This window comes from Podarcis pityusensis, assembly GCF_964106645.2.
Source record: "Podarcis pityusensis genome assembly, chromosome: 3".
NCBI lineage: Eukaryota > Metazoa > Chordata > Lepidosauria > Squamata > Lacertidae > Podarcis > Podarcis pityusensis.
This window is the reverse complement of record NC_138026.1, coordinates 119,288,887-119,315,736: the sequence shown is the minus strand read 5'-3', so window position 1 is coordinate 119,315,736 and position 26,850 is coordinate 119,288,887. Positions and strand designations below refer to the sequence as shown.

Sequence of the window (26,850 nt, the reverse complement as noted above, 5' to 3'; positions counted from 1 at the left end):
GGGATTTTTGTTGTTGCAGTCAGAGCCTGTTGCCTGCCTGTTCTCTGACTCATCGTTTAATATCAGTTCTTTTGGCTTGGGGGGGCTTTGTGGGCTGGCTAAACATATGGAGACTTTTTGCCACCGTTAATCTAAAGACTCCAAACTGATGCGTCCACCATCAAAGGCATGGCCTGCTTCCATGCACTTACTGGAGTAATGCTGAAATAGGATAAAAAGGGATTGGGCGTTGGCTTCTGTTGCGAAACTGTGATTAAATCAGAGATATGTCTCTAGTGTTAAGAGGAGCTTCCAGAGAAAGGAAGAAATGGATATGTGTTGTTTCTGAAATCAGAGAAGGAAATTTAGCACTGCTTGAACCTGCTAATGGGCTTCTACAGGCATTCTATAGATCTCGTTTGGACTTCAGGCAGAGTATTTATTTGAATTTATTTCATAAAATTTACAAACTGATGGATTGTAAAGTTAATCATCATAATAATAATAATTTCTCAAAGCTGTTTACAGAGAGAATAAAACTATAAAAGTATCAGTAGAAGCAACCCTTTCAAACATTCGAAAGATAAAGCCAGCAATAAACTCAAAGCAAATCAAAGCATACATCAGCATTCTACATGTCTGGGTAGGCTTGTCTAAACAAGAACGATTTTAGCAGGCGCCGAAAAAGAGGCCAGTGAAGACCTGATGTCAATAGGCAGGGAGTTCCAGAGCTACACATTATGACTTGTCTCGGAATATAGGCTGCTTCTCAACATTTGCAAAAATTAGGTAAAGGTAAAGCGACCCCTGACCATTAGGTCCAGTCGTGGCCGACTGGGGTTGCGGAGCTCATCTCGCTTTACTGGCCGAGGGAGCCGGCGTACAGCTTCCAGGTCACGTGGCCAGCATGACTAAGCCGCTTCTGGCAAACCAGAGCAGCGCACGGAAACGCCGTTTACCTTCCCGCCGGAGTGGTACCTATTTATCTGCTTGCACTTTGACGTACTTTTGAACTGCTAGGTTGGCAGGAGCAGGGACCGAGCAACAGGATCTCACCCCGCCGCGGGGATTCGAAAACCTACCTTCCGATCGACAAGCCCTAGGCTCTGTGGTTTAAACCACAGCACCACCTGCGTCCCTATTTGCAAAAGTTACGAGGAAATAAATAAATTTATATGTTTAAAATCTAATTGGAGTTGCTGTGCGCACGCACAACCACACACACAAAGTGCTCTTTATAAGTAATAGAGGGTGAAGCAGCACTGAGGGATGTTCTGTAACTTCAGTGGATGAAGAAGAAGAGTTTGGATTTGATATCCCGCTTTATCACTACCCGAAGGAGTCTCAAAGCGGCTAACAATCTCCTTTCCCTTCCTCCCCCACAACAAACACTCTGTGAGGTGAGTGGGGCTGAGAGACTTCAGAGAAGTGTGACTGGCCCAAGGTCACCCAGCAGCTGCATGTGGAGGAGCGGGGAAGCGAGCCCGGTTCACCTGATTACGAGTCCACTGCTCTTAACCACTACACCACGCTGGCTCTCATGAGATGGGCAGGGATGCTGAACACCCCTCTCCCCTACTGCTTACCACTTCCCTCCCCCCCTTATTTCTTAGCCTGGCTCTGGAGCAGGAAGAGGCGGTTTTCTGGGGAATGTAGGTATAGGATGGAGGGACCCTACCCACAACCTGTCGCCTGCTTCTCTGTTCGAAAAAGCTGCTTTCCCCACTGCGGCACACAGCGCCATCAGTGTGCATAGTTTGCTTATCAGAGTTATTTCGAGCTAGGAGATACAGAAGGGAGGAGATTCACCAAAGGAATGTAGATTAGGTATTCATTCTTTCAACAGCTGCTAGATTGGCTGTTGTGTTAAATACTGAAAATCCAGGAGAGGCTTATCGGTGGGGGGAAATACTTGCACAATGCGTGGGAGATTTTTTTTATGTATATAATGGGAAGGAAACTTTTCATTCCATGAAGCTGAAGGGAGCGCATGTGAGAGAGAGCATTTTTTTATAATTCCAAACTGGGCACTTTCCTTCCTGGAACAGGAGATGGTTACAATTTAGAATCATAGAATTGTAGTAGTAGGAGTAGTAGTAGTAGTAGTAATATTATTATTATTATTATTATTATTATTATTATTAATTTATTATTTATACCCCGCCCATCTGGCTGGGCTTCCCCATCCACTCTGGGCCACTTTGGGCGGCTTCCAACAAAATATCAAAATACCGTAATGCATCAAACATTAAAAGCTTCCCTAAACAGGGCTGCCTTCAGATGTCCTTTAAAAGTCTGGTGGTTGTTCTCTTTGACGTCTGGTGGGAGGGTGTTCCACAGGGCGGGCGCCACTACCGAGAAGGGCCTCTGCCTGGTTCCACGTAACCTCACTTCTCGCAGTGAGGGAACTGCCAGAAGGCCCTTGGAGCTGGACCTCAGTGTCCGGGCTGGACGAAGGGGGTGGAGACGCTCCTTCAGGTATACTGGACTGAGGCCGTTTGGGGCTTTCAAGGTCAGCACCAACACTGAATTGTGCTCAGAAACGTACTGGGAACCAATGCAGGTCTTTCAAGACCGGTGTTATGTGGAGTTGGAAACGACCCAGAGAGTCATCGAGTCCAATCCCCTGCAATGTAGGAATCTCAACTAAAGCATCCACATGACAGATGGCTATCCAACCGTCTCCAAGGAAGGAGAGTCCACAGTCTCCCGAGGGTGTCCATTCCATAGATGGACAGCTCTTGCGGTCAGAAAGGTCTTCCTGATGTTGAGTTGGGGGTCTCCTTTCTTGTAACTTGACTTAGTTGGTTTGAGTTCTACCTTCCAGAGCAGCAAAAAACAAGCTTGCTCCATCCTCCATGTGGCAGCCATGATGGCTCTCATATCTCCTCTTCTCCAGGCTAAACATATTTTAAAAGTACAGTTGTCATTGGAATGGTTTATTTTTGCCCCAAATGCTTTCTTGCCCAGAGTTTGTGGTTGCTTTGCAGTGTGGTGAGCCAGTGTGGTGTAGTGGTTAAGAGCGGTGGACTCGTAATCTGGGGAACCGGGTTCGCTTCCCCGCTCCTCCACATGCAGCTGCTGGGTGATCTTGGGCTAGTCACACTTCTTTGAAGTCTCTCAGCCCCACTCACCTCACAGAGTGTTTGTTGTGGGGGAGGAAGGGAAAGGAGAATGTTAGCCGCTTTGAGACTCCTTCGGGTAGTGATAAAGCGGGATATCAAATCCAAACTCTTCTTCTTCTTCTTTGCATCTTAAAGGTAAAGGGACCCCTGACCATTAGGTCCAGTCGTGACCGACTCTGGGGTTGCGGCGCTCATCTCGCTTTACTGGCCTAGGGAGCCGGCGTACAGCTTCTGGGTCATGTGGCCAGCATGACTAATCCACTTCTGGCGAACCAGAGCAGCACATGGAAACGCCGTTTACCTTCCCGCTGGAGCGGTACCTATTTATCTACTTGTACTTTGACGTGCTTTCGAACTGCTAGGTTGGCAGGAGCAGGGACCGAGCAACGGGAGCTCACCCCGTCGAGGGGATTCGAACCGCCAACCTTCTGACCAGCAAGCCCTAGGCTCTGTGGTTTAGACCACAGTGCCACCCACGTCCTGTGCAGATTTGCATCTTAAGCATGTATTAATACTTTTGGATCTTCATCCTTGTCATTGAGAAATGCACTTGGACGGTCTGTGTGGGTTTTTCTATTCCACAGGCCATTATTATCTCCACCGTGTTCTTCCATTACTGTTTAAGCAGCCCAATTGCTGACTCACTCTAGTTGCCATGTGTTTATCCGTCCATATATGTGTGTGCCTATCAACTGACTTCAGAGAATACTACTTTCTCTATCTTTCCTTCATTATCTCCCCTTTTTTTAACTCTTCTTGCAGCTGATCCTGTTGATAATCCATAAAATCCTGTTTCTGGTGGGAAATCTGGACATTAAAAGTTTTTCCAGTGTTTCATCCTGTGGACAGATTGGAGGCTCTTTCCGGGTTGCAGGCTGGTCACAAAATTGAGGTGAGGTGAAATTCTGTGTCTTAAGTGAGGGTTTCTTTGCAGCATCTTTATTTTAAAATGAGATTGACTTTTTCGACCCGCTACATCCCCATGACAAGGATTCATACACAAATAATGAAATGCATATTTGCAAAAACCAAAAAAACAACAACTTGATTTTATATTGATCAACAGCAAATCTACCCTGCTAAAGTATGAAGTCCTCCATTTGTCTTGTAACTGCTACTTGCTTGCATTCGCTGTTACCCAAAGGTGGACCCACCGTTTACCTTTCCTGCAACTACTGTTGCATTAAAGAGCCCACCTACGGTATATTTTGAAACATCACCATTAATAATAGTTTTTGATTTTCTTCTTTGGCGATCACTGGTAGCCGAGTAAGATTGTCTTCCATAAACACGGTTTTAACAATGAGTCTGTAAGTGACTGTGGAGGCCAATTCTGATCCACTTGTCCTTCCATAGTGGGGACAATGGTATCCGGGCGGGAGTTGATCATGGTGTGGATTTGCCAAGCATGCCTTCCTCTTAGCACGTTTCTCCCTTGCGTCCAGAGTTAGAATGTCTTCAAAGCCCATGACACTTTTGGTAAAGGCTGTTCTCCAACTGGAGCGCTCGCAGGCCAGTGTTTCCCAACTGTTAGTGTTTATACAGTGGTACCTCGCAAGACGAATGCCTCGCAAGACGAAAAACTCGCAAGACGAAAGAGTTTTTCGTTTTTTGAGTTGCTTCGCTAGACGAATTTCCCTATGGGCTTGCTTCGCAAGACGAAAACGTCTTGCAAGTTTGTTTCCTTTTTCTTAAAACCATTAATACCCAGAGTGCATTGCCTCGCAAGACGAAAAATTCGCAAGACGAAAAAACTCGCAGAACGAATTAATTTCGTCTTGCGAGGCACCACTGTACTACATTTTTTAAGATTTGCCTTGAGACAGTCTTTAAACCTCTTTTGTTGATCACCAGCTTTACGCTTTCCATTTTTAAGTTTGGAATAGCTTTGGAAGACGATAATCAGGTATCCAAACAACATGTCCAGTCCATAGGTGAACTAATACCAGTGTATCGAAAATAGCAAAGAACACAAGTGTTGAAGCAATGATTCTTCAACATCAACTTGGTTGGACTGGGCATGTTGTCTTTTTTTTTATTTAGACCCTCTTAGACAACTGATTGGAAAGGTTAATATATTAGCTTAATATCCCACCTTGTTTGCATGCCGATACCCATAGCTTCGTGGTTGGCACGCAGGCAGGTGAAAGCAGTGTTTGAAATTCCCCGGGTGCCAGGGGTGTTTTGCTACTGGTGCGGGTCCAGTACTGGAGATTTCTGGGTACCAGATTGCAAACTGACATCTCCATCGAGCCAGCTGACTTGTGCATAGAAAAAGACACGCGAAAGTCCATAGTTAATACCGTTTCCACTGGGTGTGATTCTCACTTCTTGCCTAGTGGGACAAGTGAATTGTTTAAGGTGACCCAGAAACTACAACTAATACAGAATGCGGCAGCTAGACTGGTGACTGGGAATGGCTGCCAAGACCACATAACACCGGTCTTGAAAGACCTACACTGGCTCCCAGTACATTTCCAAGCACAATTCAAAGTGTTGGTGCTGGCCTTGAAAGCCCTAAGTAGCCTCGGCCCAGTATACCTGAAGGAGCATCTCCACCCCCATTGTTCTGCCCGGATGCTGAGGTCCACCTCCGAGGGCCTTCTGGCGGTTCCCTCACTGCGAGAAGCCAAGTTACAGGGAACCAGGCAGAGGGCCTTCTTGGTGGTGGCACCCACCCTGTGGAACGCCCTCCCACCAGATGTCAAAGAGATAAACAACTACCAGACTTTTAGAAGACATCTGAAGGCAGCCCTCTTTAGGGAAGCTTTTAATGTTTAATAGACTATTGTATATTAATATTCTGTTGGAAGCCGCCCAGAGTGGCTGGGGAAACCCAGCGAGATGGGCGGGGTATAAATGATATATTATTATTGTTGTTGTAAGAATGAGATACAGCCAAGCTATGTAGCTGAAATCATAGAATCATAAAATTGTAGTGTTGGAAGGGACCCTGATGAACAGGCATTCCGTTGCGGTGGCCGCAACCCAGGTCTAAGGCGCCATTTGGTACCTAGCTTATATATCTGAGTTTCTAACACAGGTGGAAAGCCATGGTTAGCAACTGGCTTGGCTTGTGGGGAGGTACATGCTGCTCATTCATATCATGGCTCTTTATTTGTAGGAAATTTGATTATAGAGAATGGGAAGGCAAGTGAGTGTTGACGATGGGAAAGAGGGAGTCTTCAAGGTACTTGGGAAGCCATTTGGGAATGTCCCAAAATGATGCAGAGATGTTCAAAGGTGAAAATTTAAGCAGCCAGCAGAGGGACAGGAGGACTTGGGAAGCAGCAGCCAGGCTTTCTAATCATTTTGATGCAAACGTCATAATGATTCCTGCTAATGCTATTATACTAAATTCTTTTGGACTTAACTGTGCCAGGATAACCTATAAAACTTTAGGGGCGACATGGGGCTCTTCTCTGCTAAGTTTTAAGCTCCTGCTTGTCTGTTTTGTTCATATATATTTTTGTTGTTTTTCATGGGGCTAAGATGGTTGGACGGCACCTTGTACGCCTCCTTCCGGCGACTCCTGCAGCGAAGTTGGCATTAAACTTATTGCTCTGCTTTCCTTTGGACCCACATGTACCTCCATCGACTTGTGCCCTGGGGAGGCCACTGAGGTGCTCTCTAGCCTGCTTCTGAGCTGGTGCCACCAAGTTAAATATCATCTGCAGATGTTTTGTAGTTGACTTTTTGGAAAGGAAATGGTTTCCTTCTCTGTGTTGTTATGAAAAGGGGTTGGTTTCTTTTTTTGATGGAATTGCAAACTTGGTGGATTAGTGGAATGCTGTGGACATAGTGTATCTTGATTTCAGTAAGGCTTTGGACAAAGTCCCTCATGATATTCTTGCGAGGAAGCTGGTAAAATGTGGGTTGAACGAGGTAACTGTTAGGTGGATTTGTAGCTGGTTGACTTACCAAGCCCAAAGATCTAGTTACAGGTAGGTAGCTGTGTTGGTCCATAGTCGAAACAAACAAACAAAAATTCCTTCCAACTAAGTTTGTTATTGGTATGAGCTTTCGTGTGCTTTTGTTATCTGAAGAAGTGTGCATGCACACGAAAGCTCATACCAATAACAAACTTAGTTGGTCTCTAAGGTGCTACTCCCGTATAGTTAAAGCTATGATTTTCCCAGTAGTGATGTATGAAAGGGAGAGCTGGACCATAAAGAAGGCTGATCACCAAAGAATAGATGCTTTTGAATTCTGGTGCTGGAGGAGACTCTTGAGAGTCCCATGGACTGCAAGAAGATCACACTGATCCATTCTGAAGGAAATCAGCCCTGAGTGCTCACTGGAAGGACAGATCCTGAAGCTGAGACTCCAATCCTTTGGCCACCTCATGAGAAGAGAAGACTCCCTGAGAAAGACCCTGATTTGGCAAAGATGGAGGGCACAAGGAGAAGGGGACGACAGAGGACGAGATGGTTGGACAGTGTTCCTGAAGCGACTAATATGAGTTTGATCAAACTGTGGGAAGCAGTGGAAGACAGGAGTGCCTGGCGTGCTCTGGTCCAGGGGGTCACGAAGAGTCGGACACGACTAAACAACAACAACAAGGTGCTACTGGAAGGAATTTTTTTTATATTTTGTTAGAACCCAAAGAGTACTCATTAATGGTTCCTCGTCATCCTGGAAAAAAGTGACAAGTGGGGTGCCACAGGGTTCTGTCCTGGGCCCATTGTTGTTCAACGTCTTTATAAATGACTTGAAGGAAGGAATTGAGGGGATGCTCATCCAATTTGCAGATGACACCAAACTGGGAGGGGTAGCTAATGCCGCAGAAGGCAGAATCAGAAGTCAAAATGACCGTAACAAATTGGAGAACTGGGCAGAAGCAAACAAAATGAATTTCAGTAGGGACAAATGTCAGACTCTGCACTTAGGCAGGAAGAATCAGATGCACAAATATAGGATGGGGAACACCTGGCTTACTAGCAGAACGTGTGAAAAGGATCTAGGGGTCTTGGTGGACCACAAGCTTAACGTGAGTCAACAGTGTGATGCAGCAGCAAAAAAGACTGATGCTATTCTAGACTGCATCAACAGAAGTCTAGTGTCCAGATCAAGGGAAGTAATAGTCCCACTCTATTGTGCCTTGGTCAGATGACACCTGGAATACTGTGTCCAATTATGGTCACTACAATTTAAGAAGGATGTTGACCAGCTGGAATGTGTGCAGAGGAGGGCGAACAAGATGATCAGTGGTCTGGAAACTAAGCCTTATGAGGAATGGTTGAAGGAGCTGGGGATATTTAGCCTGGACTGAGGAGATATGAAAGCCATCTTCAAATCGTAAGGGCTGTCACGTGGGGGAGAGAACATTCTTGCTTTCTCCTGCTCTGGAAGAAGGACTTGAACAGATGGTTTCAAGTTATTTTATTGTTTGTTGACATTGCAACAGTGATGATCCAAGATAGACTTTTCGGGAACCTGTTTTTTAAAATATTTCACACCCAATTTTGCAGTGCTAATTTTAGAAAAGGGTCAACATGGAAAGGAACAGTGATATGTGAAAGACCTGTTGATCATCTTCTGTTCAGCCTCCCTCTCCTATCCATTCTGCACTTTTGAGAACTAATATACTAAGCAGGGGTCAGCAAACTTTTCTAGCAGGGGGCTGGTCCACTGTCCCTCAGACCTTGTGGGGGGCCGGACTATATTTTGAAGAAAAAAATGAACGAATTCTTATGCCCCCCAAATAACCCAGAAATGCATTTTAAATAAAAGCACACATTCTACTCAAGCAAAAACACGCTGATTCCCGGACCGTCCGCGGGCTGGATTGAGAAGGCAATTGGTCCGGATCCGGCCCCCGGGCCTTAGTTTGCCTACCCATGTACTAAGGTATGTAGAGCTCTTTGTGTACTTCTCATACCAGCTCCCCCCCCCCCCAAAAAGTAAATAAATGTTTAAAGTCCTCATGGCCGCGGGTATAAGGTTGACAATTACATAGGCTTCCCAGGGAATTTTTTAGAAGTACTGAAGTATGTGAGAGCATGACATTTGGGGATAAGGTGGTGAGGTGTTGCTGCTCAGCGTAGCTTTCCTTCTCTCGCCACAACTAGTGAAAACTGGGTGAATTTTGCAGGGTGTTTCGACTGATCGCCTTTCAGCTCTCCTATTTTGGTGATAACTTGTTCCTCCTTCTCGTGGAGAGATGGAGGCTCATTTATATTCATTGGGCTTGAAATTGCTGTGATAAATAGAGGTTACTGGCGTTCTTATGAGCTGGCCTGACTGCTTCCTGGGGTGTGCAGTAGGCTGAATTCCTATGAAACTCCTTCTGCTTTTGTTCCTTTCCTTTCTCCTGCCTGCTTCGGAGCTCATTAGAGCCCACCTACCACACCTTTGAACAGAACGCGGAGTCCGTGGGGACAGAATAGGGAACTGCACCCTGGAGGGCCCAGTGACTTTGGACAATAACCTCGACTTCCCACGGCTGTTTCCCATTGTTTGAAGTAATTTTTGATTGAACAGGAGGAATAACAGTCAAGTGGTGCGTGGTGGGTACCCCCCCGAAACCTTTTGCCATTGCTTGTTCCATTTTGATGGGAATGCCAATTTAGATTGGGGGATAGCAGTGTCACCCACCACCCATTTTCCACATCTTCCTTGGCTCCAGACGTAATGGCCAGTTGGAAGACAAGCAAGGGGCTATTCTGGAAGTTGCAGCTACACCCGAACTGCCTTCCTGATTGGGAGACCGCTGTAAGCGGATGGAAACATTAGCAGGATTTTAATAACACTTGTAATGTAACAATTACAAAAATATGTGCTATGAAACAAGATGCATTGGGAAATGATGGCAATGAGACCCATGGAGGGGATGGGGGAAAGTCTAGAGATTCAGAGAAAGCTCTAAATGTGGGGTGGGGTTTGGTATTATTATAATTTTATGCTTGTAAAATATGGTTACCAGATTTATTTCAATGAATCTGGGGACACTTTTTTTTTTAAGCTGAGTAGCAACAGGGAGTCAGTGTTGGGGATGGTGAGGCAAAAGACCCTGGGCCCAAGCATGCATGCATATTGTATAAAGGTGCAAAGCCCTTCTTTTGCACCCTGTGAAACATAAATGCACAGAGGTTTTTAAAAACAGCAATGGTGTGCTGCCCACCCATGACTCCCCCAATCTCCTTCCCCCTTCCCCCTTCCCCCTTTGTTTTGACTGATTGGAGGAGGCTTGGAAGTCGCGGGTGGGCAGCTGTTGCCCAGTTTTTTAAAAACTCTGCACATTTATGTTTCACAGGGTGTGAAAGATGGGCTTTGCACCTTGCCTGGCAGAGAAACTGCATGCCTTGCACCCCTCCTGGGCAATGGCCACCCACTCGCGACACCCGAGCTTCCCCCGATCTGTCAAAACAAAGGGGGCAGGGGGCAGGAGATCTGTACCGCCAGACGTCCCCGGTTCCCCTTCGGCAGTGGCAGCAGCAGCGGGCAGCTCCTGAAGCCAGCCAGAGCCAACTGCGCTACCAGGCTGGCTCCGGGCTGCTGAGACTGCCGCTGCCACGTTTCCCAGGGACAGATTTGGAAATCCGGGGACTGTCCCCAGGAACCAGGGACGTCTGGTAACCTTATTGTGAAATCAAATAAAAATTACAGTGGTACCTCAGGTTAAGAACTAAATTCGTTCCGGAGGTCTGTTCTTAACCTGAAACTGTTCTTAACCTGAAGCACCACTTTAGCTAATGGGGCCTCCTGCTGCCGCTGCGCCACCGGAGCACGATTTCTGTTCTCATCCTGAAGCAAAGTTCTTAACCCGAGGTAATATGTAACCCGAGGTACCACTGTATTTTCAAAATTGCAAAGAAAGAAAGAAAGAAAGAAAGAAAGAAAGAAAGAAAGAAAGAACTGCCTTCCTGAAAAAGCAGCCCTGTTCAGATACGCTGAACATGTCCTTTTTAAAAATAAAAATGGAGTGCTCTTCACTGCACTGGAACACGAGCTTTCTCAGAGCGCACATTTGGGGATTGACCTAGGAGGAAACAAGAATAGCCAATCTCAGTAGGGAAAGTGTGTTGAAGTGGTACAGAATGCACCATGGGATCTTGGGGGGGGGGGAGTAACACGAGAAGGAGAGGATGTGTAGCTGGGGTCTTTTACCGTTGGCCTGAGGGTTTGATGGGAAAGGCATGGATTCTCTAATGCATGGATTTGTGGGGTGTGGGAGAGTGTTGAGCTTTGACATCGGATCCAGGCCAAGTAAGATGACCGGGGGAGCGGTAAGGGGCAGATTTCAATGCAGTGGAAGCAAAAGATTCTCCTGGGCAGCATGAATGTGAGGAAAGGGAAACGGCCCGGCCTCTTCTCTCTGTAATTCCCCCCCAGGGTGTCGTACAATGCACTCTCTCGCTTCCTCAGGATATCCAATTGTAGATCCCAGGGGCTTTCGTTCTGTACGGCATGGAATGCCCTCTGTGGGGCATTCGTCCCGGGTGTCAGGCCTGCTGCCAAAACTCCCCTGGATCAGATCTGAGAATCGAGCAGAACCCCCACGAGCAAAGTAGACTCTCCTCCCTACCCCAAGCTCAGTTTATCCAAATAAATATATCAGAAGGAGCGTCTCCACCCTGGTCTACCTCCAAGGGTCTTCTGGTGGTTCCCTCCCTACAAGAAGTGAGGTGACAGGGGACCAGGCAGAAGAGGGCCTTCTCGGTGGTGGTGCCTGCCCTGTGGAACGCCCTCCCATCAGATGTCAAGAAAATAAACAACTACCTGACTTTTAGAAGACACCTGAAGGCAGCCCTGTTTAGGGAAGTTTTTAATGTTTGATGTTTTATCACGTTTCTAATATTCTGTTGTGAGCCGCCCAGAGTGGCTGGGGAAACCCAGCTAGATGGGCGGGGTATAAATAATAAATTAGCATTATCATCACCATAATCATTATTATTGTCATTATTATTATTATTATATCCAGTTGGGCTGATCGTTTGTGCTGTTGCTTGGATGTGGGCTCATTTTAGTCCCAAATAGGACTAATTTAGTCAGCTAGCCCTGGTGATCATCTAATGTTTATTGGATGGATTTTCCCCCTCAACTGATTTTTGAATTCTGAATTTATTGTTATTCACGTTTTATACTGTATTTTATGCTGTTTTTTGTTGCATCAATTAAGCGTTTTAAATTTGTTGTTAGCCGCCCCGAGCCCGGTTTTCTGAACCGGGAAGGGTGGGGTATAAATAAAAATTTATTATTATTAATTTATTATTTTGCTTGCTTCTTCTCTCGAGTCCTTGTGTAAAAGTAAGGTGACACATGGCTTTGTGTCCTTGGACTGTTCTGTTGGCCTGTGGACAGGCAAGGGTTAGGCTTGCATTGAGAGAAGAACCCTGACCTCTCTGTGTGTTGTGTTGATTAGATGTTCAGTAGAAGGACACACATTATTCCCCTCCATTAAAGCATGTGACACAAAGATCATGCCTATCCCGTACAGGAAGATGAATATCTAGAATCCTGGTGCTCTGTATTCTTCATGGAGTTCTTCTAGTGTGAACATCTGCTTTCCCAACAATCCTGTTGGGGTTAGATAATGCCATTAAGGAGCACAATCTGAAATTCCAGCAACAACAAACCTAGACAGCATCTTAAAAAAGCAGAGACATCACCTTGCCGACAAATGTCCGTATAGTAAAAGCCATGGTTTTCCCAGTAGTGATGTATGGAAGTGTGAGCTGGACCATAAAGAAGGCTGATCGCCAAAGAATTGATGCTTTTGAATTATGGTGCTGGAGGAGACTCTTGAGAGTCCCATGGACAGCAAGAAAATCAAACCTGTCCATTCTGAAGGAAATCAGCCCTGAGTGCTCACTGGAAGGACAGATCCTGAAGCTGAGGCTCCAATACTTTGGCCACCTCATGAGAAGAGAAGACTCCCTGGAAAAGACCCTGATGTTGGGAAAGATGGAGGGCACAAGGAGAAGGGGACGACGGAGGATGAGATGGTTGGATAGTGTTCTTGAAGCTACCAGCATGAGTTTGACCCAACTGCGGGAGGCAGTGGAAGACAGAAGTGCCTGGCGTGCTCTGGTCCAGGGGGTCACGCAGAGTCGGACACGACTAAACGACTAAACAACAACATCTGAAATTACACGAGTCCATGGCAGAATTGAAAGCGAAAGCTTTGGTGTCCTAGAACTAAGACAAGCTTTGCATCCGTTGGATAGAAGGACTGGTGTAGAGCTTCTATCGGTGCCAAGGAATGGCCAGAAAGAAAGTCCTACTCCAGTATCAAGAGTTCTGATGAAGCCAAGGAGATGTGTGCCTGATCAGCTCCTGGAGGGAAAGCCTTTGCCAGCTAATCTGAGCTTTCGAAAGAAGCAGCTGCAATAGTGCATAATAAAAACAGGTGTCCAAATGGTTCAGAGGGTGCCGTTTCTTGGGCCTGGTGTGACAAGAGCAAGAATATGAGCTGCATATCGTTCTTCCTTGTGCCCAAAAACTGAGTACTGGGCTCAGTAGCTTGTTGCTGGCCCAGCTTGGCAACCAACCCCTTAAGATTCCTGCCCCTTTGGGTGAGTCCTGGCATCCCTCAGGCCTCATAAAAGCTGTCCTAGCTGGAATGAAAGAACTTGTGTATCATGAGTGGTGGAACAGTGGTGATGGTGGAATCGATGCAGCCACTGTCTAACCTCTGAGAGCCAGTGTGGTGTAGTGGTTAAGAGCAGTGGACTCGTAATCTGGGGAACCGGGTTCGCGTCTCCGCTCCTCCACATGCAGCCGCTGGGTGACCTTAGGCTAGTCACACTTCTCTGAAGTCTCTCAGCCCCACTCACCTCACAGAGTGTTTGTTGTGGGGGAGGAAGGAAAAGGAGAATGTTAGCCGCTTTGAGACTCCTACGGGTAGTGATAGAGCGGGATATCAAATCCAAACTACTCTTCTTCTCCTTCTTCTTCTTCTTCTTCTTCTTCTTCTTCTTCTTCTTCCTCTTCTTCTTCTTCTTTTTCTTCTTCATCTTCTCCTCTGCTTGCTAGAGAGGCACTGCTTCCTCCCATCGTTCTCAACTTCTGCCTTGCCACTAATAATAAAAATAATAAAATTTTATTTATATCCCGCCCTCCGAAGCCGGGCTCAGAGCGGCTAACAACAATAAAAATAACACAGTTACATATAATCACAATCAATTAATTGAAATGCATTCTAAAATCATTTCATTCTAAAATCAATTCAAAATCAAATTAATGGCAACCATTGGGCCAGAGTTCTGTCAGGATTGCCGAAGGAGGGAGTCAGGCTGTGCCCTGGCCAAAGGCCTGGTGGAACAGCTCTGTCTTTCAGGCCCTGCGGAAAGATGTCAAGTCCCGCAGGGCCCTAGTCTCTTGGGACAGAGCGTTCCACCAAGTCGGGGCCACTACTGAAAAGGCCCTGGCCCTAGTTGAGGCCAGCCTAACCGCCTTGTGGCCCGGGACCTCCAAGATGTTTTTGTTTGAAGACCGTAAGGTCCTCCGTGGGACATACCAGGAGAGGTGGTCCCGTAGGCCATATAGGGCTTTAAAGGTTAAAACCAGCACCTTAAGCCTGATCCTGTACTCCACCGGGAGCCAGTGCAGCTGGTATAGCACCGGGTGAATGTGATCCCGCGGCGAGGACTAGTGTTGGCCTCCTTCCCAAACATGCCATTCTCTCTGCTGTTCGCCTACCCAGGTGTACGCACTGCGCCGGGAAGCCAGGAATGACTAAAACGATGCTGAAGTGTGGGCACGGCGCCACGGAGACGCCAATGGCGAGAAATGTTGTCTGCCATGCATGCGCTGCGGCAGAGCCAGGAACGGTCGCGGCCCACGGCAGCTCGGCCCCCAGTCGGTTGTGATCCGCGTCCTGCTGTCAGCCCAAAACTAATATCTATAGCAGCGCTGACATGTATTCTTAATGCGATTCTTCCCCCTTGCTCCCATCAACTCACAGGGATGACAGGAGCTAGCTTGGGACCTGTACCGACTGCGTACGGCTGCACGGCCGGCTTCCCATGCAGAGAGCTCTTATAATTGGAAAGGGAGGAGAGGATTGCAGCTCCCCCAGAGGTTGCGCAGTTGAAGGTCTGGGGTCTCCGCTGGGAAGGATGGCGGAAGGGAAGGAGCGATTGCACCTGCTGTGCTTGTGTGCTGAGAACATGAGTGGCCAGCGCACTGTTGCACTACTGTTCTGCTCGTTGGCCACTGGGGGAATGTGGGATGCTGGACTTAGGCGTTTTGCTCTCTTCTTATGTTCAGATGAAAACAGAAAAGCATCAGCTCTGATGCAAGCGCAGACCCTGTCTGGAGCTGATGTGTGGCTGTGAAATCCACGCTTCCTAAGAGAAGTGGGTTTCTTCCTACCCTCTTTTGTGGAAAAGGCAGCTCAGCACTTGACGCCTCTTCCAGTGAACCTGCAGACAGCCGGGTCTCATCTTCCGGAGTGCCGTGCATAATGGAACCAGCGCTGTGGGTATTTCATCTTCTGAATTATCTCCCTAGCAGACTCCGCCGCTTCCCAGGAATAATTGTTCTTGGACTGTTGCTCAGCAAAGGGTCTCTCTCCTCTTTTCTTTCCTTTCCTTTCCCCCTTCTCCCCACCCTCACACATCTTCCTCTCCCCAGCTCCTGTCATCGGGGTGGGGGTGGGTGGGCGGCCTCTCCCCTCTTTTGGAGTTGGTGTTGATGGAATTTTCCCTTGATGAAGTCGTTTCTCCTTGGGAGAAACGCTGCCAGGCTTAATGAGCCGGAATGACGAGTGGTGTCAGCTTAGATCAACATCCTGAATGCGTTGCGTTCTGCTTCCCTCTTGCCATTTGTCTTTCGCAGGCGAGCTCCCTTTTAGGCTGCTCCCGATTAGCCTGCCTTGGGATTTGCCTCTCTCTGTGAGGATGGGGCAAAGAGGAGACCTCTGGAGACAGCCAGACATGCGAATGCTCGCTGACAAAGCAGAGATGCATTCCAGGGAAGCTTTGACATGAAATTTGCAATTTGGCCTGGATCGGCTACGCAAGTGTTTGGGGAACCAGTGTCACTGTTGGTCGGCCCCTTTGAAACTTTTTTAGGCTCCTGGGGTTCAGTTCACCTGTGAGGTTCTCTGTGTGCCCCCCCCTTTTAATTAAAAATGCTAATCTGCTTCTGCCGGAGAATCTTCCATTTAAACCCCAACCTTTTTCTGTTTATCATTCCAATTGGTTTAGTGGGTAACAGGTACATTCACACTCATCCTGGTATGCCCCGCGGAGGAACTTAAGGTCCACAAATAACAGCACTTTGGAGGTCCCGAGCCTCAAGGAGGTTGGATTGGTTTCAACTAGGGCCAGGGCCTTTTCAGCACTGGCCCCGACTTGGTGGAACGCTCTGTCACAAGAGACTAGGGCCAGGCGGGACTTGACATCTTTCCGCAGGGCCTGCAAGACAGAGCTGTTCCGCCTGGCCTTTGGTTTGGACTCAGTCTGACCCTTATGTTTCCCTCCCCCTTATGGCCTTGATTCATCAGCTATTTTAAAATGAGCCTGCATTTTAAATTGCATTTTAACCTGTATTTTAAATTGGTTTTCCCCCCCTCTCCCCCCCCATTATGTTTTTACTGTGATTTTATTTTATTGGTGTTAGCCGCCCTGAGCCCGGCTCTGGCCAGGGAGGGCGGGGTATAAATAAAAGTTATAGTTATTATTATTATTATTATCTGATTTATCGCCCGATAATCGTGCTTGATTGGGGTACCATTTCTGTCTTTTTGTTAATTTGTTTGTTTGTTTGTTTGTTAATATCTTTATTGTCATTGCCCCCTTCGGGGAGAACGAAATTACTTGACTGCTCCATAAAAAACACTAATTAATCAATACAGTATAATACAGCAAGGGAGATTAGATGACTTTCAAAGTCCGGGCTTCCCATTCAGGGCCGAGATCGCTCTGGAGAAGACGCTGTTCTTAAGACGGCTCGTTCTTGTCTTCATCGTCCTGTATCTCCGTCCCGATGGCAAGAGCTCGAAGAGACAGTGACCAGGATGCGATGGATCTTTTACTATGTCCAGTGCCTTCCTATGGCACCTTGTGGCATAAATCTGCTCTAAGGTGGAGAGTGGGCAGCCAACAATGCTCTCTGCTGCCTTAACAACCCTGCACAACCCCATCCTGTCCTGGGTAGTACAGCTTCCGTACCACACACATAAGCCATAAGTGAGCACGCTCTCAATGGCACAGTGATAGAAGGCAAGCAGCAGTTTCTGCGGAAGATGGTTTTTCCTTAGTATTCTCAAAAAGTACAGTCTCTGCTGCGCCTTCTTCACAAGCCCCCTTGTGTCGACACTCCAGGACAGATCCTCTTGTAATTCAATGCCCAAAAATTTGAACGTTGTTACCCTCTCCACACAGACCCCATCAATCAAAAGTGGCTGGACGTTGCTCTTCTGTCTCCTGAAGTCCACCACAAGCTCCTTTGTCTTCCTTGTATTTATGAGCAAGTTGTTAGCTCTGCACCACTCTGTTTTGACCTCTACTGTGTGTTACCTACTACCCAGGTGTAATTATTCCCCATGGTGCGTTGCAGAAGTAGCCATCTCTGTCTTGCATGGCAGGAAACCAGAGTTATTTGGGACACCGCTATGTGTTTTGCTAAGAAAACACCTTTTGACTATGTCCCCTCTGAAAGAGTAGAGGAAGTGTTTCCAAATACCAGAAAGCATTGCCAGGTGTTTTTTTAAAAATGCTATGTCCCCTTTCTCTGGATTCTTAATGCTATGGTTCAGTGGATGGAACAGTGGAATCCATCCTCTGTGTTCAACCTCCGTGGTTTTGTGATCCTTAGAAGGGCAGTTGCCCTCCAGTTCCCTCTCCCATTGTAAACTGATAATATTTGTGGTTCTGTGTCACGGCTGCCGTAAGAAGAGGCTGCAGAATCGGGACGAGGGCACATCCAGTCCGGCTTCCTAGTATTCCGATGTCTCTGGCATTGGAGGCATAACATAGCCTTGTCCTCTGTGGAAAGACGCAAAAAGCATTTGACAAATTAAAAGCGATAATTAAGCATGAGAACGCATGAGCGCAACCAGAAACTGGAAATCCCACGGGGCTCTTTCAGGAGTGAACGCAGTAATTTGTAATCCAAATTGAAGTGTGCAGATGGGATTATGATGATCATGCGAGGTGATACCGCTTGACAAAGAGGAATCCGTTGCCTCCCAGTATTTATTGCCACCCATTAGCAGTCACAGTTTCTTCTGTGATTCCGCCGCCTTGTATCATTTGTGTGAAATGTTAAATCCCAGTTTTAACTAAAAAAACCACAACCCACCAGTTACTGGTTCCAAACTTGCGTGTTTCTTTTGCCAGTGGCTGTTCTGCAGTTGCTGTTTCTAACTGTTAATAGCAACTATTGCAGAGATTGCCAGCACAGCACCTGTGGGCACAGTGGTGCACTTCATAGAATCACAGAATTGTAGAACTGGAAGAGACCCTGAGGACTGCCTTCTGATGGCCTGAAGGACCCTGCCCTTGCATTTAATTTTTATCTGTGTTGTTTTAAATGAGACCATCTTGGCTGTGAGCCCTGGAAACCCTGCACCCTGCCTTGCTGGCCCTTTCCCATCTGGCCTGGGAGAGTGGAATGCGGACTGACTCCAGCTACAAAAGTTGGGCGCAAACAGCAAAACCCAAGTGCTGGGTTGGGGTGTTGGAGACTCTCTGCTCTGGTTTCCTGTTTGACTCAGGAGGATGGCCTGCTAAAGGTCTGAAGGGCCCTGCCCTTGCCTCTCTCCACCTGGATTGAGGTGGGGCTTGGGGCGGGACTGCGGCTGCTGCTCAGCAGAGAGGGCTCCTCTTTTAAATTGTTTTTAATTTCTATCTGTGTTGTTTTCAATGAGACCGTCTTGGCTGTGAGCCCTGGAAGACCTGCACCCTGCCTTGCTGGCCCTGTCCCATCTGGCCTGGGGGAGTGGAGTGTGGACTGACTCCAGCTACAAAAGCTGAGGATGTTGAACGGATTCTTGGGCTGGAGTATTGTTTACGGGGACGTTGAGAGAGCTGTTGCTGTTACTGATACTATTGTTGTATCTTTAGTTTTAGATCTTATGATTTACGTGGAAATTGTTTCCATTTGGTTGTGTACGTTTTGAGGCGTTTTATTTATTGTTAATGACTTCTGTTATGTTTGTAATCATGTAAATCTTGTCATGTTGTAAGCCGCCTTGAGCATAGTTTCAACTATGGAAAGGCGGCATACAAATAAAATGGTGATGATGATGAAGTTAGTAAAAACCCCTGCAATGCAGGAATATGCAGCTGTCCCGTATGGGGATCGAACCTGCAACCTTGGCATTATCAGCCCCACGCTCTGTCATGGGGGTCACCTTAGACAGGGAATGAAGGTGGTTGCTGATGAAGGAATTTGGCAGAATGTCCCTCTTTCTGGATTCTGCTTTTTGGCTTCTCAAGGCTCAGATTAATTCTTCTGTAGTGAGAGCTGGACCATAAAGAAGGCTGATCGCCGAAGAATTGATGCTTTTGAATTCTGGTGCTGGAGGAGACTCTTGAGAGTCCCATGGACTGCAAGAAGATCAGACCTCTCCATTCTGAAGGAAATCAGCCCTGAGTGCTCCCTGGAAGGACAGATCCTGAAGCTGAGGCTCCAATACTTTGGCCACCTCATGAGAAGAGAAGACTCCCTGGAAAAGACCCTGATGTTGGGAAAGATGGAGGGCACAAGGAGAAGGGGATGACAGAGGACGAGATGGTGGGACAATGTTCTCGAAGCTACCAGCATGAGTTTGACCAAACTGCGGGAGGCAGTAGAAGACAGGAGTGCCTGGCGTGCTCTGGTCCATGGGGTCACGAAGAGGCGGACACGACTAAATGACTAAACAACAACAACATCCAGCCTTTGCCAAGATCCCTTGGGAAAGTGAGGCGTGTTCCCTTCCTTTCCCTATTTCTTTCGGGTGGGGAGGGGACTGATCTGGGTGAGGAGTGAGAAGAGTGACCAGAGGAAGTGGGGACCCACAGCACGCCATAGTCATTTCTTAATAATAATAATAATTTATTATCTATACCCCGCCCATCTGGCTGAGTTTCCCCAGCCACTCTGGGCGGCTACCAATTGAGTGTTTAAAACAATACAGCGTTAAATATTAAAAACTTCCCTAAACAGGGCTGCCTTCAGATGTCTTTTAAAGATGAGATAGCTACTTATTTCCTTCACATCTGAAGGGAGGGCGTTCCACAGGGCGGGCGCCACTACCGAGAAGGCCCTCTGTCTTGTTCCCTGCAACCTCACTTCTTGCAATGAGGGAACCGCCAGAAGGCCCTCGACGCTGGATCTCAGTGTCCGGGCTGAATGATGGGGGTGGAGAGGCTCCTTCAGATATACTGGGCCGAGGCCGTTTAGGACTTTAAAGGTCAGCACCAACACTTTGAATTGTGCTCGGAAACGTAGTGGGAGCCAATGCAGATCTCTCAGGACCGGTGTTATGTGGTCTCTGCGGTCGCCCCCCAGTCACCAGTCTGGCTGCCACATTCTGGATTAATTGCTGTTTCTGGGTCACCTTCAAAGGTAGCCCCACATAGAGCGCGTTGCAGTAGTCCAGGCGGGAGATAACTAGAGCATGCACCATTCTGGAAAGCAGGGGGCTAGTGGCCACTCCAAGTTAGGGCCAGTTTGTAAACCCAAGCCAATAGTTGTCCTTAGGAGACAAGTCCTATATCTTGATCTCCAGCTGTGTGTGCAATTCCTGTTAAAAGCAGGGTATCCTACAGGTGTTGCGCCAGCTTTTCAAGCAGAACAATGGTAACCGTGGGGGGAAAATATCAACTGTGCCTAAATGTGCTTTGTCAGCCACACTTAGATTAGCGTACTGGGCTGGAGCATTTGATCTGTTTTTCTTCAGCAAGTTGCACTCCGGAGAGCATGAATCAGATAAGGAACGGCTTAAGATCCTTTAGTTTACAGCTATTGATAGCAATCCGGGAAACTGTATTGCAGCTGCAACGCTCTGATTATCTGTAATGGAAGGAGAAGGAGCCCTGCTTGCGTGGAGAGACTTGCTTTTGCAAGGACAACCCGTGCGCTGCTTCTAATCTGTGGCCTGCCTTTCACAGAACAGCTGGGATGATGGAGCCTTCTTCTGTTCAGATGCTGGCCCACTTGGCTCTGCGTCGTATAATCTCTCTTTCCAGTTGAGCTCTCTGCTGCCCTTTTAACCGGAGAGGCTGGGATTTGAGGCTGGGGTCCTCTCCATGGGAAAACACGTACTCTGCCTCTGCAGGGGAAATGGGGGCTCTTCGAAACAGGCAAGCACCCATCAGTAGTATGCCAAGCAGATTGGCAGAGGCTGTAGCGGAGGCAATGGCTTTGGCTTCCCCTGCGCTTGACAAAGGCATTTTATACTTCTTGCATGTGGAACAGCTCTAGCAGTGGTAGGACTGATGTGCTGGGTGGTGTTCTGCTCTTCAGGAGGTGATCTCGCAGGTTCCTGCCTTTCCTTCTCCCATCGCCACTGCCTCTGCAACTGTGTGAAGAAGCTAGGATAGTTCACTCCGTAGAGCATATGAGTCTCTTAATCTCAGAGTGTCAGGGCTGGGGGTTGGACTAGGCGACTCTCACGGTCCGTTTCAACTCTATGATTCTGTTTCCTAGGTTTGCAGTGGCTCCTGAGACTGAAGTTGTTGTTGTTTTTTAAAAATTTTATTCAGTTTTCTTTTTCATTCATCACATACATCTCATATCCATAACATTTACTATGCATTCCTCCCTCCCTCCCCTCCAGGGCTTCCCCCAACTTCCGCTTCTGGTTTGTTTCTCCTTTCACCCACCTTCCTACCTCCTAAAAGTAAAAGTACTAATAACATATTTATACATTAACATCAAACCTAAAAACATAAAGATTGGGGCCAGTTGGGGCCAGTACTGAAAAGGCCCTGGCTCTGGTTGAGGCCAGCCTAATCTCCCTGTGGCCTGGGACCTCCAAGATGTTTTTGTTTGAAGACCGTAAGGTCCTCCGTGGGACATACCGGGAGAGGCAGTCCCGTAGATATGAGGGTTCTAGTCTGTGCACTATGTGTGCAACTTTGCCCTTACTTCAAGACAGCCGCTTCCAGCCTGGTGTTCTCTAGGTGTTTGGGGCTATAGCTCCTATCAGCCCCAGTTAGTACATCTGGAAAGGTTCTCTGAAGTCATATTGCAGCCAGAGAGACCAGGGAGTTTGGCATGTGATGGAATCAGGTATAGGGCACGGAGAATTGAAGGGGGCTTTCCTCTGCCCGCTAATTTAACCAGCCTCTCTGCACTTGGCTGAGCTCCGTCATGAAGGAAGGTCTCTGTGTCCCAACCTAGGCTCATTATTTCCCCCCACCGCTCCCCCTTTCATTGATGGAATGACTGCCAGGCTTGTTTCCAGCCGACACGCCGAGGCAGAACCTTTTCTTGCAGAAAGCCTCCGGTCTGTATCTAAGCAAGCATCGCTTTTTGTTTTTGTATTAAACAGGAGGCAAACCCCTGGAGATCGGCATTCCATGCTGCGAAGTTGTCGAGCGGTGAGGGGAATGTTCGTCCCTGATGACGGCAGTCTGTGGGCTTGAGCCCAAGAGCAGAATGTGAAAAGGTACCGTGGGGGAGATGTTGGGGTTTGAGGGCCCAACTAGATGGTGGCAGGGATGTCCGGGGTTCCCTGAGCATAAGAGAAGAGTCAAGGTTCATGGAGGATGATTGGCTGGAATAGGACAGTCACACCTCCTGCTTAGGCCTGGGATCCACGTACCTACGGGACCGCCTCTCCTGGTATGCCCTGCGGAGGACCTTAAGGTCCACAAATGACAACACTTTGGAGGTCCCAAGTCGCAAGGTGGTTAGATTGGTCTCAATTAGGGCCAGGGCCTTTTCAGTACTGGCCCCGACTTGGTGGAGCGCTCTGTCACAAGAGACTAGGGCCCTGCGGGACGTGACATCTTTCCGCAGGGCCTGCAAGACAGAGCTGTTCCGCCTGGCCTTTGTTTTGGACTCAGTCTGACCCTTATGTTTCCCTCCCCTTATGGTCTTGATTTATCAGCTATTTTTAAATGAGGCTGCTTTTTAAATTGCATTTTAACCTGTATTTTAAATTGGTTTTTCTTTCCTATTATGTTTTTACTGTGATTTTACTGGTGTTAGCTGCCCTGAGCCTGGCTCTGGCTGGGGAGGGTGGGGTATAAATAAAATTTAATATTATTATTAGGCACCTCCCAGCCTCTCAGTATTCCACAATCTCTTTCTGTTGGTTTCATGCAGTGGCTCCCATTGCCCAGATGCATGTTTGCATAGGTGCCCATGTAAGAGTGCCCAGCACTGTAAGGGAGCATGGCAGCTGGGACCAACAGCCACAGTGAATTGCAGGTGTTTGGGATCGGGCCATGAACTGGAATAATAATATAATAATAATAATAAATTTTATTTATATCCCGCCCTCCCCAGCCAAAGCCGGGCTCAGGGCGGCTAACAACAATCAAATAATCCAACAATCAAATAATCCAACATTCTAAAACATTTCATTATAAAAATTAATTAAAATCAAATTAATGGCAACCGTTAAGCAAAGTTCTGTGCAGGTTGCCAGAGGAGGGAGTCAGGCTGGGCCCTGACCAAAGGCCTGGTGGAACAACTCTGTCTTGCAGGCCTTGCGGAAAGATGTCAGGTCCCGCAGGGCCCTAGTCTCTTGGGACAGAGCGTTCCACCAGGCTGGAGCCGCAGCCGAGAATGACCGCCCAAGCCATTCCCAAGCCTGCATTCAAAGCATATCTCGAGGCTCAATTCAGGATGTCTCTGCACTGTAGGTTCTCATGCCCTGTCTGGTTCTTCACCCAGGTGCCTTTTCCTGAAAGCCATTCTATGCAGACTCTCTCTGGTCCTGATCACTCGCTGCACGGGTAGCGGGAAGCACCCAGTGGCATGTGAAACCCCCAACCCTTCCTCTAATAATTTGAAGACCTGGCGTGTTTTCGGGAATGAGTCACTACAGATAAGAGCCTTTGTGGCTCCCTCGCTTCTTTTTGAGCTTGGGGATCTGTTTATATCTTCAGCAGACGCTTATCAAGTGTGTAGCAATTCCGTGATGTTCTTCCACATTTGAGCCAAGCCTTTTAAGTCGTGCTTATTTAATCCACAAGGTACACCCAAGCACCCTAGTAAGCCGCAGAATACCAATTTTTGTTTCGTGCCCTTGGGTCTGGGGTCTGATGGCTCACTGCCCCCTCTATCCTGGCAGCGTCAAAAGTTGTGAAAGCTCCCTTTCCGATCTAGGCCTTGCATCCTTTGCTTTCCCCTCCACAGTACATCCTTTTCTTCCTTTCTTCCTTTGAAGACGCCTCGGTGCTCAGTTCCCAAGGGGTCCTGGCCCTCTCGGAGTTCAAAAGGTTTTGCTGCTTTGAGGCCTGGTTGTGGTCTTCTCAAAGCAGGTGAGGAAGGTGGTTTTGGTGGAGGAAAGAGGGAGGCAAAAGAATATGCCTTGTAACGTAAAACAGAAACGAGCCTTGGGCGATGGAGGTGATCTGCACGCAGCATTCTGGATTTTCAAGTCCGCTGCTGCTGTGTTGGCTGGGATTTTACGTGGAAGCATTGCTGTGGGAGGTGTTAACATGGAGATAAACTCTCCTCCTTGCTTTTGAGCTGACATTGTCAGCTGGCCAGGCTCCAGCAGCTGATCTGCCCTGAAGTCAAGTGTTCCATAACACGGCTATATTGGGAATGGCGAAAGGCTTGCAACGAAAGCTCAGGGACGAAAATCTGCAGAACGGGGGGAGGCACCGCTGTTTTTGTTGCCTCGAGCTACCTCGCCTTCAATGTGTACGCTTACATGTCCAACGATCAGCCCACAAAGTGGGATCCAACGTAAAATAAAACGATTTACTTGTCCTTGGGACTCGCTTGCTATGCCACTTAGACCTGCCACATTTTACATGTTTCTGACAACAAATCCATAAAACGTGGAGGGCAGGTGAAGAATGCTAAACATGCTACAACGATGCGCCGGGGAGCTCTGATCGCTTGCAGCAATCCACAGATACACGTCTTCCCTTCACACTCTGGGTGTTTATTGTCTAGCCTTTGCAGATACAATTATTGTGCGAAACAGCTTGGACGGTCGAGGCTTGGACTTAGGCTGTCGATGACTTTATAGGTTCTGGCTGCCGAACTTTTCAGGATGAGAATTGGGTCCATTCTGAGCCTTGCTTTTGGGACTCGGCCATGCATATAGGCAGGGGCGCAAACCCTTCTTGCTAAATTTCGAGCCGATGAGATTTTCTAGGGGCTAGGAAGAGGGAAAATGTGCTTCTCTGCAATTGCAGCAGCCCTGGGCTCCACATGCCAGGCCCGGTTTTTACACTTCCAGAAGCTACTGGGGTGCCTGGATTTTTGCACCCCTGTAGGTGGGCCTGTCTCTGCAGCACCTCCTCTTCTACATGCAGTGTAGGCCTGGGAAATATCACGGGGAGCTGCCATCCTTTAGAGGTGGACTAATGAATGGCCTGTAAGGGACGCGGGTGGCGCTGTGGGTTAAACCACAGAGCCTAGGGCTTGCCGATCAGAAAGTCAGCAGTTCGAATCCCCGTGACGGGGTGAGCTCCTGTTGCTCGGTCCCAGCTCCTGCCTACCTAGCAGTTCAAAAGCACATCAAAGTGCAAGTAGATAAATAGGTAAACAGCGGGAAGGTAAACAGCATTTCTGTGCGCTGCTCTGGTTCACCAGAAGCGGCTTAGTCATGCTGGCCACATGACCCGGAAGCTGTACGCCGGCTCCCTCGGCCAATAAAGCGAGATGATCGCCGCAACCCCAGAGTCGGCCACGACTGGACCTAACGGTCAGGGGTCCCTTTACCTTTACCTAATGAATGGCCTGCCTTGGTATATTCTGGATGTTGGAGGGGTGCTTCAACCTAGGCCATTCCCGTTCATCTCTTCTCAATGGATGAGCAGCTACAGTGAAACTAATGAGAAAAGCAAGAGATTTTTTAACAATGGGAGCCATAATAGAGTCCTGTGACCCTGATTCTCATAAAAGCTTGCAGGTCAGATTTATTCGCTGAAGGAACTTCACTGCCACTTCTTGTTAAGAGAGATGGTCTCCTCGTCTCCTCTTCTCCTTAGTTTTGCCACCTAGCTGGGTCTGAGGAGGAAATCACGATTCTTTTGGTAGATTAGGAAAGGCTGGTGGTTAGGTAACCAGCTATCAGAGACATGAGATGATCTCAGTCCTGAAGAATTTGAAGCAAATGATTCAGCAAAGGAAACACAGCCCAGAATAACTAAGGAGATAGTACAAGAATACTTGGCTAGTTTAGATGTATTCAAGTCTCCAGGGCCAGATGAACTGCATCCAAGAGTATTAAAAGAACTGGCAGATGTGATCTCAGAACCACTGGCAGTCATCTTTGAGAATTCCTGGAGAACAGGCGAAGTCCCGGCAGACTGGAGGAGGGCAAATGTTGTCCCTATTTTCAGAAAGGGGAAAAGAGAGGACCCAAATAATTACCGCCCAGTCAGTCTGACATCAATACCAGGGAAGATTCTGGAGCAGATCATTAAGCAAACAGTCTGTGAGCACCTAGAAAGGAATGCTGTGATCACCAATAGTCAGCATGGATTTCTGAAAAATAAGTCATGTCAGACTAACCTGATCTCATTTTTTGACAGAATTACAAGCCTGGTAGATGAAGGGAACACAGTGGATGTAGCCTACCTTGATTTCAGCAAGGCATTTGACAAGGTGCCCCATGATATTCTTGTAAAGAAGCTGGTAAAATGCGGTCTTGACTATGCTACCACTC

The 26,850-nt window shown here is 47.7% G+C and overlaps 1 protein-coding gene across 4 annotated transcripts in view; it reads left to right on the top strand.

Moving 5' to 3' along the window:
• EXTL3 (exostosin like glycosyltransferase 3) overlaps window positions 1-26,850 on the top strand; it is a 169,089-nt gene that overhangs the window by 65,781 nt on the left and 76,458 nt on the right. For 3 of the 4 annotated variants that reach the window (XM_081000905.1, XM_081000903.1, XM_081000904.1), the window contains exons 2-3: window positions 3,867-3,996; window positions 22,540-22,656. The gene's annotated coding sequence lies outside the window, so the exon portion shown is untranslated. The remainder of the gene's footprint in view (window positions 1-3,866; window positions 3,997-22,539; window positions 22,657-26,850) is intronic. The other variant, XM_081000906.1, reaches the window with a different exon arrangement.